Below are 11,690 nucleotides of genomic sequence, written 5' to 3'. Positions count from 1 at the left end.
TGGTCGGGCAATGGAACGGCTGCTACATCGTCATTGGGGAATCGGGTTTGCCTTCTCTTGGCGTTATACTTTCACTGCCATTCAGCAGGCTGGAAAAGTGTCTCTCCATAATTTTAGTATGCTCTGGGCATCGGTTACTAGATCACCTGTGGGGGTTCTACAAAAGTATGCTCCGGTCTTGAAACCTTCTGTTAGTCACCGCAGTTTTTCGTAGAATTTTCGAGCATTAGCCCTGTCGGCCACCTTATTAAGCTCTTCATACTCACGCATTTCGGCATCTCTTTTTTTGTCTGCACATGCATCTCACTTCCCTCTTCAATATTTATCCCATCCCGCACGTGTTGTGATCGATCGAATCTTGGTTGCAACAAGATAGTGATCCGAGTCGACGTTAGGACTTCGGAGCGTACGTACGTCTAGAACACTGGAGACGTATTTTCCGTCCATCACAACATGATCGATCTGGTTGGTGGCTTTTCGATCCCGAGAGAGCCGGGTAGCTTGATGTATTTTCTTATTCTGGAATCTTGGCATCATCACTGTATTTGACTTACTAAATATAGGCTGGGCCATCTAACGTTTTAAATTTGAATTATCTATAATTCGACATTGGAAACGTCAAATGCCATTCGGAAAGTGACAGATATTCAGTAAAAAATCTAAAATTTACGAAATGGACCGCTATTCTCTAGAAGAAAACTGGAAAACAGTTCGTAGATTGGGCAGAAGATCGTTTGACCGAGGATGGTCAATTTTACCGAAAAATCATCTTGGTTACGTTACAAGCAGAATTGACCCATTTGGAGCACAGAAAACCCGCACGTAATCGTCGAGAAGCCAATGCACCCAGCACGAATCACTGTGTGTTGCGGATTTTGGTCTGGTGAATCATCGGCCCATTTTTCTTCGAAAATGAAAAAGGAACCGTCGTAACCATCAATGGTGAGCGATATCGCGCAATGTTAACCGAATTTTTCTTCAAGCAAATTGAAGAGGAAGACTTGGACAACATTTGGTTTCAGCAGGACGGCGCTACGTGCCATACAGCAAACGCTACACTCTTTTAAACTTAAACTACTTTCAAATTTAAAACGTTAGATGGCCCACCCTGTATTTATATAAATTTATGCCATCATTATCAATGCGTCGTCATAAAAACCAACGGTAAAGTAAAATTTGACTAATGCACCAAAGCCGGTGTTATCAGTTCGTATGGCCGCAGAAAAATAAGTCCATAAATAAGAATTTTTTTTAATACATATATAAAAAAGTAAGAGAAAAAATGTGAAGGTTTCTCCGTCGCTACCGTTGTTGGTGTTTTGGCAGAAATTTCCCATGGCTATGGTTATCTCCAATGGAGTTGAAGAGTAAATTGAAAATTATTGAATTATTGTTTTCATCGAAATTTTACGCAGCTTGAAAACTTCGTTGGTGTTAGAGTACAATTCGCGTAGAAATTGCAGATTTATCCGTCAATAATAGCTCGGTTCAGGAACGGGACGTTGTTAGGAGCAAAGAAAGTGCCAAATTTATAGTAGTATGTCAGGGAAAAACGGCAAATATATTGTCTCTTTAATCTGCAAAAAATTGGATAATAATTTTTTTTTTTTGGAAGATTGCCCTGAACAGAACAAAATAAGTAGCCCTGTGGTGCCGTCAGGCTGAATTTTGTTTTCGTGTAAATGCTGCCTTAGAGCAATAACTTTTTTGTGTTTTTTTTTAAATGTTTCAATTGAGAAATTCTGAATCCTCTTTAGTTGTCTTCCAAAATCAATGCCGCCAAGGCATTTGAGAAAAATCTTCCCGGATTGATAAACGCTTTGATCAAAGTTAAAAAACTCAAACTTATGGCAGAAACTCGTGGAAACGTTTATGAAATATATGAGCAAATTTGTGTGCGATTTGAATTTATAATGCTTCAGAAACATGGCACTTCAAGACAGCAATTCCTCCATCGACGCTGAGTTTGAAACATAAAAAGTCTTCTTGTGGATACCCCAATTTGGCAATTTAGAGTGAATGCAAGATTACTGCAGATACTGCGCATGTCGATGTGATTTTACCATTAACAAGAAAAAAACCTACATAAATAAGTTAATGATAATTGGCGTAAAGAAGAAATTGAATTCAAAAGAAATCGTTATCATTTCTGTGGTAGTTTTACGATATGAAAGGAGATGAACTCAACGTAACTGAAAAAAATTTAGCAAAAAAGTATTCCGTTGATGTATCTGTTCAGAAGTCCAATGACGAAGAAAAATTATACGAAACTCTTCGTTTGGTGAGAGCGCTGTCAAAATGCCCATTTTTATAGTATTCATTAGTGAAGCCACTGTAAATAAATTGGAATTGTCGATTATTAAATATTTAATTAGAAATTTTGCAGTTTCCACATTACCATTGAGGTATGCAAAAGGCGCGTTACCAAAGTTAATTTTGGGCAGGGATAATGGGATGCCCAACTTATTCCAGTGTGAGAGCGCCTCAAAATAAGCGTTTTCTATAACATTTTCCATTATGGCCAGATCGAACAAAATAAAAATTTTTGGGCATTTATTACGATTGCAAATTATTATATATTGGACTTTTAATATATGGCAAAACAACTGACTTTCGATCTTTCAATACTTAATAAGGCGAATTAAGCCTATTAGTTCTCAATTAATAAACGTTTTTAATCATTTGTAATAGAAAATTAATTCTATTATGCATTAAATTACAAAACGTTTAATGAAATAAACCCCAGTAGGGGAATGTAAATAATTTTACGAGCAACCGACATCTAATTCTACAGAATTTCGACACCGCACTGGTTTTGGCAGTTCTGATTGTATTTTGCTGCAGCTCAGCTCAGAAAAAAGATCATGATCCGCTGCCAGCTACAAAGCGAGAGTAAGAACAGTTTCATATCATTTTATCTTTGCCAATGAAGCTATTCACCTCAAACACGTTTACGATGCAAATTTTGGAAGTCATCTTATTTCATACAATTTATTGAATGCTATCCATGCACCAAAATTAGGAACACTTTTCTCAAATATTGGCATCGCTTTGATGGATTTCAAACTTAATGTTCAACAACTTATGTTTCTGTTTTTTTATAAAGTTAAGTCTGAAAAAATATGGCTATAGGGGGATTTTCTTGCTCTTGCAAGATTACACGATGACACAAAATGAAAAAATCCTATACCGAAATATGCAAGGCCAAGAGAGCACCCATTGCAGAATCTATCAATTGTGCATGACTATTGTCAATTAGGGCACCTTCTGCATTCATTCTTAACAAAAAACTGTATCAAATCTTTATAGTTTAAGTAGAAATTATAAAATCTATTTAAAACTTACCTTCCTCAACAATTTAACGACGTAATATGCCTTTATGTGAAATGACAGTTAAAACAGTGTTACAATTATATTTTTACGAGTCATTGTACGAAAATAAGCATGGGTTTTGGTTTGACATACATATTTTAAAGCCATTGCAAATAATTTTTTCTATGTGTTTGTTGTTGTGCCGTTGCACCAATTCTGCAATTCGTGAATGGTGCAATGGTTTTGCAAGAGCAAGGGAATCCCCCTTATATGTGAACTGGGCCCGAATCGCTGCAGTCGTGAGCGAGCAAGCAATCGAATCGAGTGAAATTTCGTAACGTGTCGAGTGTGCGGATCGTCACACTCGATGCGAAACGAATAGAAATTTTATGAAATAACTTCCCTGGTGGAGCCCTAAATGACATTTTCGAATAACGAAACAAAATAAAAGAAAGAAGTATTTGAATTGGAATTGAACGTAAATATTCAAATTTATTATACGTTTATATATAAATTTACTAAATTTAGTTTTTGTAGGCAAAAAAATTAACCCTAGTGCGTTTTTTATTCAAGTTCATCTGATTCAGATGAAGAAACTCCACCAAATGGCCATAAGGTCCAGGATTTGTGAAAAAAGTAATTCCATGGCTTTACCTGAAGCAGAGTAAGAACATTTTTAATTATATCGTTTAACTTGGTATAGATCTTATTATTTTAAATCATTCACAGATTCAGGAAGCGGTTTAGACTGACCAAAGACGCATTTACTTTCATCCTATCGGAAATAGAATTTAACGGCTTCAATTAGCAGCGACTTTGTCCCTTTTGGCGAGTGGAGGCTATCAACACTCAGTTGGAAACGACTTTTTAATTGGAATGTGTCAAACCACAGTATGTAAAATTGTAGGGGACGTGGTTAATGAAATGGAAACAAAACTTTGTCCACATTTCATTAAGTTTTTGCTAAACCGTTTATCTAAATGCACAGAATACTTTGTTGAGAAATATAAAGTTTCATGAGGTATGTTTAGATGCTAAAAATAAAAATACAAATGTTTAGTTAGAGCGCTATTACATGAAGCAACTTTTGTTGCTAATTCTCGGGCGATTCTCTTTTGCTGTCGCCCATTACCTTCACACGAGCAAATTGCGTTGCGCAACTCTGTTCGAGTTTTTTTCTCATTCTCTTTCACTTTACTTTAACCCATTGTCGCTTCTTTTTCCTTATAGGTATTTATAGTATATATAGGACACTCTATCACATATATTAATCAGTTCTGTCAATTAAGAAATAAATTTTATTTATAATTCAAAATTAAAACAAAGATTATATGACAGACTTTCACATATATCACCCTTTTCACTATCGTCTGAATCAATTTGTATGGCTTTCTCCATACATTTCACAATATCTTTAATTAATTCGATTTTTTCGTCATACTTCATTTTCTAAAATATTTATATTATATTATGTATATTTGTATACATATTTGCAAATTACTTACCAAAAGATGAAATTAAATTTTTTAAATATATTCAAAATATTAATTTCATAAAAATATACGCAAATGCAACTATGTACTACGATAGAAAGAACACGAATGCCGAAAAACGTCGCAGCGAACTGTTACGTATAAGAACACAAAGCGAGTTGCTGAACACTGGAAACTCCGCGCGATTCTCCTCTCCTATAAGCAAAGAGTTGCCGCAACAAAAGTTGCCTCGTGTAATAGCCGAATTATCAGATGGTACATATTTTGGCCTTCAAAAACCAACTGTGAATGAACATACGAGGGCTGCCTGATAAATAACCGACCTCAACGTGAAGCTACCCGCACATCTGAAAAAAAAGTTTCTACTTCAAATTGTGCATATTATAATAGCTACTTGCCAAAATTTCAGAAATTTATCTTGCGCAATTATCTGTTGACAGTCGTTTTTGTGAGTCTATTTCGGTGATTTCCCCAAAATGGAAAAAATTGAATATCGAGCTGTAATTAAATTTTTATTTTTGAAAGGCAATACGCCTTCACAAATCAAAGATGAGTTGGACTCTGTGTATGGTGACTCTGCACCATCGTTTACCACCGTAAAATTTTGGGCAGCTGAATTTAAACGTGGTCGCAGGAGCTTGGAAGATAATGAACGTCCTGGGCGTCCAAAAACTGTAACCACTAACGATAACATCGCTAAAGTTCATCAATTGGTACTAGACGACCGCCGGATTAAAGTTAGGGAAATAGCTGAGATTATGAAGATGTCAAAAGAAACTGTTTGTCACATATTAAACCAAGATTTGGGCATGAGAAAGCTGTCCGCGCGTTGGGTGCCGCGTTTGCTTACGCTAGACCACAAACGTGCGCGCATGAACATTTCCAGCGCTCTGTTTAGAGGCAATAAGACCGAGTTTTAGCGCCGATTGATAACTGTAGACGAAACTTGGATTCATCATTATACGCCCGAAACAAAAATCTTATCTAAACAGTGGATTGAAAAGGGGGAACCAGCCCCAAAAAAACCTAAAGCTGTGTATTCGGCTGGGAAAGTGATGGCGAGTGTTTTTTGGGACAGCCATGGAATTATTTTTATCGACTATCTTGAAAAAGGAAAAACTAGAACAGGAGCATACTACGCATCATTATTGGACAAGCTAAAGGAAGAAATTTCGAAAAATCGGCCACATTTGCAAAAGAAGAAAGTCTTGTTCCACCAAGACAACGCACCATCTCACACCTCAACAGTCGCCATGACGAAAATCCACGAATTGCGGTTCGAACTGCTTGACCATCCACCTTATTTATCGGATCTAGCACCAAGCGACTTTTTTTGTTTCCTCAACTTAAAACTGCGCTCGGCGGCCAGAGATTTTCGTCAAATGAGGAGGTAATCTCTTTCGTGAACTCGTATTTTGCAGACAAAGACGCCAAGTACTATTTGGAAGGGTTGCAGAGATGGGAGCATCGCTGGGAGAAGTGTGTGGAGTTACAAGGAGACTATGTAGAAAAAAAAAAAAATTTGAAAAAGTCGCGTGCATCATGGTTAGGTCGGTTATTTATCGGACAGCCCTCGTATGTTTTTCAACAGAAAAGGATACCACAGTCTTAATTCAATGATAGTCAGCCCTATTCTGCATTTCGATTACGTTCCCGCTCTACGCTCCGTCTGAATCGAAAGTAGGTATTCTGAGTTACGATTGGATTGAAAGAAGAAGAGGAAGCTGTAGCTCTTTCGAAGCCAGCTGTTTGCCTTGAAACGTGTGAAAATGAAACATAACAAAGCAAAAATACACAAATTATTGTTGGTTTATTAAAATAAAGAAATTATATCGCGTTTTTTTTTAACACTAACATGGAATCAGTAGCGGCAGCGATATTACTTGAGGAGGAGAGCAATGCATCCGATAATGCCGTGGCCAGAATTGAAATGAGAAGATTGCGAGATATGTACTTCTTCCTTCGGTCGCTTTTGGAAGCCCTGCGCAATATCTCTTTTCGTGGCCATCATATCACACAATTTTTCGTATTGCTCTGCCGTTGTTACTTTTGACCTGTAAACATATCAAAAAATATCATTTAAGCACACACAACCAAGGACACCACCATTATGTCTTTTACAACTATAATCATAAAGTTTTACTTACATATGTATTCGAGAAAATTATTTTATCCAAGTGCACGAAAATGAATATATAACGGCTTTCCGACAACAAAACTTCAACGTACAAAAACGTAATTACGATCGCAATGCAGAATACATAGAATTGCAATTTTCGAAGTTGAATCGAAACGCAGAATACCAAAGTTGCCAATCGGAGAAAATTTCGATTCGAGTAGAAATGCAGAATAGGGGTGAGGAAGTCGCATATACACATGGATGTACTCATAAATATATAGCATATGTATTTTTGTATGTATTTGGATTTGTAGACCACATACTTACGAATATGTATGTATGTACATACATATATTTGCAGATTTGTGATTACGAACATCGAATTTTAGCTATTGATTCAAAATATGGTGGAGCTGCTCAAGATTCCTTTGTATGGAAGCATTCTGCGCAGAGGAGATTTTTGAAGGAAGCATATAATCCAAACAATATGATAAATGTCTGGCTTTTGGGTAATATATGCACTTATACAGCTGCAAAATATATTTACAGACATATCTCCGTATTTTCTCAATTAAGAGGAGATTCTGGATATCCTTTGTAACCATGGTATTTGACACCATTTAGTAACCCGAAGTTGGCTCGTGCCAAGCACGGTTTAATGAAATCCATGCAAAAGGACGCTGTATTGTTGACGGATCCATTGGTATACTGAAAGACCGGTGGAAAATTCTTAGTAATGATAAAAGAAGTCGGTATAGTCCTGAAAAGATGGCAAAGTTCGTCAATGTATGTGCAGCGTTGCATAACATCTGCATACAATTTAAAAATTCAACATATTGCAGATATTTTGTAAATGAAAACAATGATACAGAAATAGATACTGGAAATGAGACTCAATTAACTAAAATTTGTCATAAAATTAGAGATCATATTATGTTGTCTTTAAATAATAATTGAATTAAACGCTTCAACAACATTTGAATTCATATTTTATTTTAATAAATATATTTTCAATAAAGAACTTAGAATTAACATATCTTATATAAAGGTATTTATTTATGAATTTTTCTCTTTAAAATATCAAGCTCACGAGTTTTAATCTGCAACTCCACAGCTTTTATTTTAATATCTGCAGTATGTGCCTATTCTATTATTTGAAGAGATCTCTCCTTTAGAGCAAGTAGTTTCTCAAGATTTGTATTGATTTGCGCTTGTGTTACTTCATATGCGCGTAAATTGCATTTTAAAAGAGAAAGCTTTTCACTTTCGGCAGTGGGCTTCGCTTTACATGATTTTGTCACACTGCGACTGGTGGATGGTATCGGATCTTCTTCTTCCTCGCTATCTATAATCATTTCTACCAACTCATTTAATCCTTCTTCGGGCTCTACATTTCCAAAAGATTTAACTATGGTGAACCCTTCTACAGCAACAATTATCCCCGTAGCTTGGAGGAGTTGCTCTTCTGCTGCAGTTAATCAGCCCTATCACGCAATCCATCGTAGCGAAGCCATAGATAACTTGATACGAGACTCTTTGGTTCGAGAGAGAGCTGTCAAAACTCGCATTTTTTATAACATTTGCCAATAATGCCACTGCTGAAAAATATTAGATTGGGTATATAATAAATTATACAAAACACTAAATTAAACACTTTGAAAATGCATACATATATAAATGCTAAAATGCAAAATCATTAGTTAATTTACATAAACATTTATTTTGCCGAAATATGTTCGCATAGTTCAATGAAATTTCATTTCACATTAATTTCGTCAAGTAATTATAGCGCTGCTCTTCTGGCATCCCGCCTTTTTGACTAACTGCTGATTGGCGTTACCCTGATTGTGTTTTGTTGCCAGCTCAAAAAACAGATCAGGGTGCCCTGCCAGCTGACAAGCGAGAGAGCAAGAAAAGAGATTCTGATCAAGTTATCTATGGCGAAGCTACGAATACGAATGTCCGCTACGAATACGCATAATTTGCTATCATTGAATTCATGTGAATTCGAAACTTTTGTTGCCAGACTTAATTTTGAATTTTGACATTTCGAAATCAGCTGTGTACAAGAAAAAATTAAAATTTTGATTCATAAAAGTGAAATCGTTTATATTCAAATTGATTTTATGAACAAAATATGTATTCGCTAACGTGTTTATTTATGTTGCTTGAGGAAGAACGTGAGAGAAGTCGGCGTGATCTAAAAATTCACCGAAAATCACTGAGGGACAAGAGCAACCCTTCCGAAGTGGACGAAACAATGTACAGTTCAAAAATCCATAAAAATTCATTGTTAAATTTTATTAAAATTATTTTTCTAAAACAGGTTTATTAAAAACTATCGCTTAAATAAGGCGGCCTTTACGTATGTCCTCGATGTTCTAGAGAGGAATGCAAGTTCTTCAAGATCGTCGTCTATATCTTTACTTCATCGATTGTCTTCAGTTTTACGGTTTTTAGCTGAAGGAGGCTATCAGCATGGAGTGGGTAAAGACTTCGATATTCCAATGGCTCAGTCAACATTTTGTTGCATCTTAAAAGAAGTATTGGGATTGCTTCAGTCTCATTTGTGCCCTCAGTGGATAAACCTCGATTTAAGTGATGTTGAAAAAAGGGAAGCGAAAAAGGATTTTTTCAGAAATACGGGTTTCCAGGCGCGATTTTATGTGTAGACGGGACACATATTAAAATCGTTGCCCCAACTAAAGATAAGTTTCTCTATTATAACCGCAAAGGATACTTTAGTATCAATGCCATGATTGTAAGTTTGGTGACAAATTCGCATTTTAAACATCTTAATCAATGTTTTGCAGATATGTGACAATAAAATGAAAATACTTTATGTCAATGTTCAGTTTCCTGGAAGCAATCATGACTCTCACATATGGAAATTTATTTATCCGTTAGCACAAACCTGTCGTACAAAAATTCCGCTAAACTTAAAAATTTTCCGTTCCGAGTGAATTCAGTGAACGCAACTCTATGAATTGCTACCAAAGGACGGACAACAACATTATATTTAAAACTTTTATATATTTCACAAATGTTAAATAAGATAAGAAAAATCTTACTATTGATACAGTCCACATAAATTAGATAATAGGGCCCATACACGACACACAAGTGCGTTCGATCGGTATGTGTACGCATCTTTGGTTATAACGCAAGCAGTATGTACAACAAATGCCTCCACATACTTGGATTATATGGAATACGTACACCATCATTCTGGTAATTTTGATAAATATATGTAATTCAACATAAGTTTTGATAAAATACCGTTACGTTACGTTCTCTGTTATTTTATATTGCGGCTACATGTTGCGAGAGAATAAAATATGCATACATTACGCTAGGCGCTCTCGTAAAACTATTTATTACAGGTATCCCTCGAATAACACGGTTAATTGGTTCCGTGTTATTCGAAATCGTGTTATTTGAAATTAAAAAGGTAAAACTTTATAAACGCAATAATTTTTAAATTACATATGTTCAACCACTGTCACTCTCCAAAGATTGATTTGTTTTTCCTTGAAGAGGTAGAGGATCCTTAAATTTCAATTTTTAAAAGGAATTTTCGCGGCTTCGTGTAATTCGAACCCCGTGTTATCCGAGGGTTGTCGCAATTTTTAACCGTGCTATTCGAGATTTCGTGCAACTCAAGTACCGTGCTATTCGAGGGATACCTATATTTAACTTCATTTCATATTTGCAATAGTTAAATGAAACATTTGGAAATTAAATTTTAAATAAACAAAATTTTATCTTAGTAGCTCTGAAATAAATCTCAAAGAATATTATGTATCCGTTAGAGTCAATAAAAAATTATTTAACGCGAAAATGGCAAGCGAAGTGGAAGTGCGCGAAAAAATTATTACATTTTTTCAAAAGAAACCGCAGTGGTCGTTTAAGAAAATTGCCAAAGAGGTAGGGGCTAACCCTAAAACCATTTCTCGCGTTATTAAACGCTTTAAGGAAGATGTGCGTATTGACAGGAAGAAAGGTTCTGGTAAAAAGACGGAGCCACATGATCGGGAGAAGGCGAAAAAGTTGTTACCATTCTCAAGAAGGACCCAAGCATTTCGGAAAGGAATTTGGCGAGGAAGGCTGGCTGCTCAGAATCCTTCGTACGCAGGACGAAGAAGGAAGCTGGGCTGAAGACGTACAAGGTACAGAAAGTTCCAGATAGAAATGCCGTCAAGAACGAAACCGCAAATCAACGAGCGAAGAAGCTGAGGAAAGATTGGAATGCTGCATAATGGATGACGAGACCTACGTTTTAGCGGACTTTTCTCAGCTACCGGGACAGGAATTTTATACAGCCGATTTTCGAGGAAATGTTGCGGAAAAATTCAAAGCTAAAAAAGTGACACAATTTCCAAAGAAATTTCTTGTGTGGCAGGCAATTTGCAGTTGTGGCAAAAGGAGCAGCTCATTCGTTATATCGGGTACAATCAACAGCAAAATATATGTGAAGGAATGTTTACAAAAAAGATTGCTCCCATTTTTAAGCCAACATGAAGTGTCCACGTTTTTCTGGCCTGACCTCGCTTCATGTCACTATAGCAAAACAGCCTTAGAGTGGTTCCAACGGAATGGAGTGATTTATGTACCAAGAAAAGCAAATCCACCTAACTGTCCAGAACTAAGGCCGATTGAGAGATACTGGGCTTTAGTAAAAATGATGAAGACAACAAAAAAAGTGGCCAAAGACCTTCAAAATTTTAAAAGAAAGTGGTCTTCAGCAGCTATGAGAGTATCGGACA

At 36.2% G+C, this 11,690-nt stretch overlaps 1 long non-coding RNA gene across 2 annotated transcripts; it reads left to right on the top strand.

The window, feature by feature from the left end:
• The first annotated feature begins 208 nt into the window (after positions 1–208).
• LOC115066189 (uncharacterized) lies at positions 209–8,023 on the top strand. 2 transcript variants are annotated; one of them, XR_007421226.1, is made up of 6 exons: positions 209–2,334; positions 2,387–3,790; positions 3,850–3,976; positions 4,042–4,203; positions 7,286–7,433; positions 7,503–8,023. It is a non-coding gene; the product is annotated as an uncharacterized LOC115066189 (long non-coding RNA). The 2 variants fall into 2 exon arrangements; XR_007421225.1 differs by having other exon boundaries at positions 4,042–4,333.
• The last annotated feature ends 3,667 nt before the right edge of the window (positions 8,024–11,690 follow it).

This window comes from Bactrocera dorsalis, chromosome 1 (assembly GCF_023373825.1).
Source record: "Bactrocera dorsalis isolate Fly_Bdor chromosome 1, ASM2337382v1, whole genome shotgun sequence".
NCBI lineage: Eukaryota > Metazoa > Arthropoda > Insecta > Diptera > Tephritidae > Bactrocera > Bactrocera dorsalis.
The sequence above is the reverse complement of the archived record's forward strand: the minus strand, read 5'-3'. Positions and strand labels throughout refer to the sequence as shown.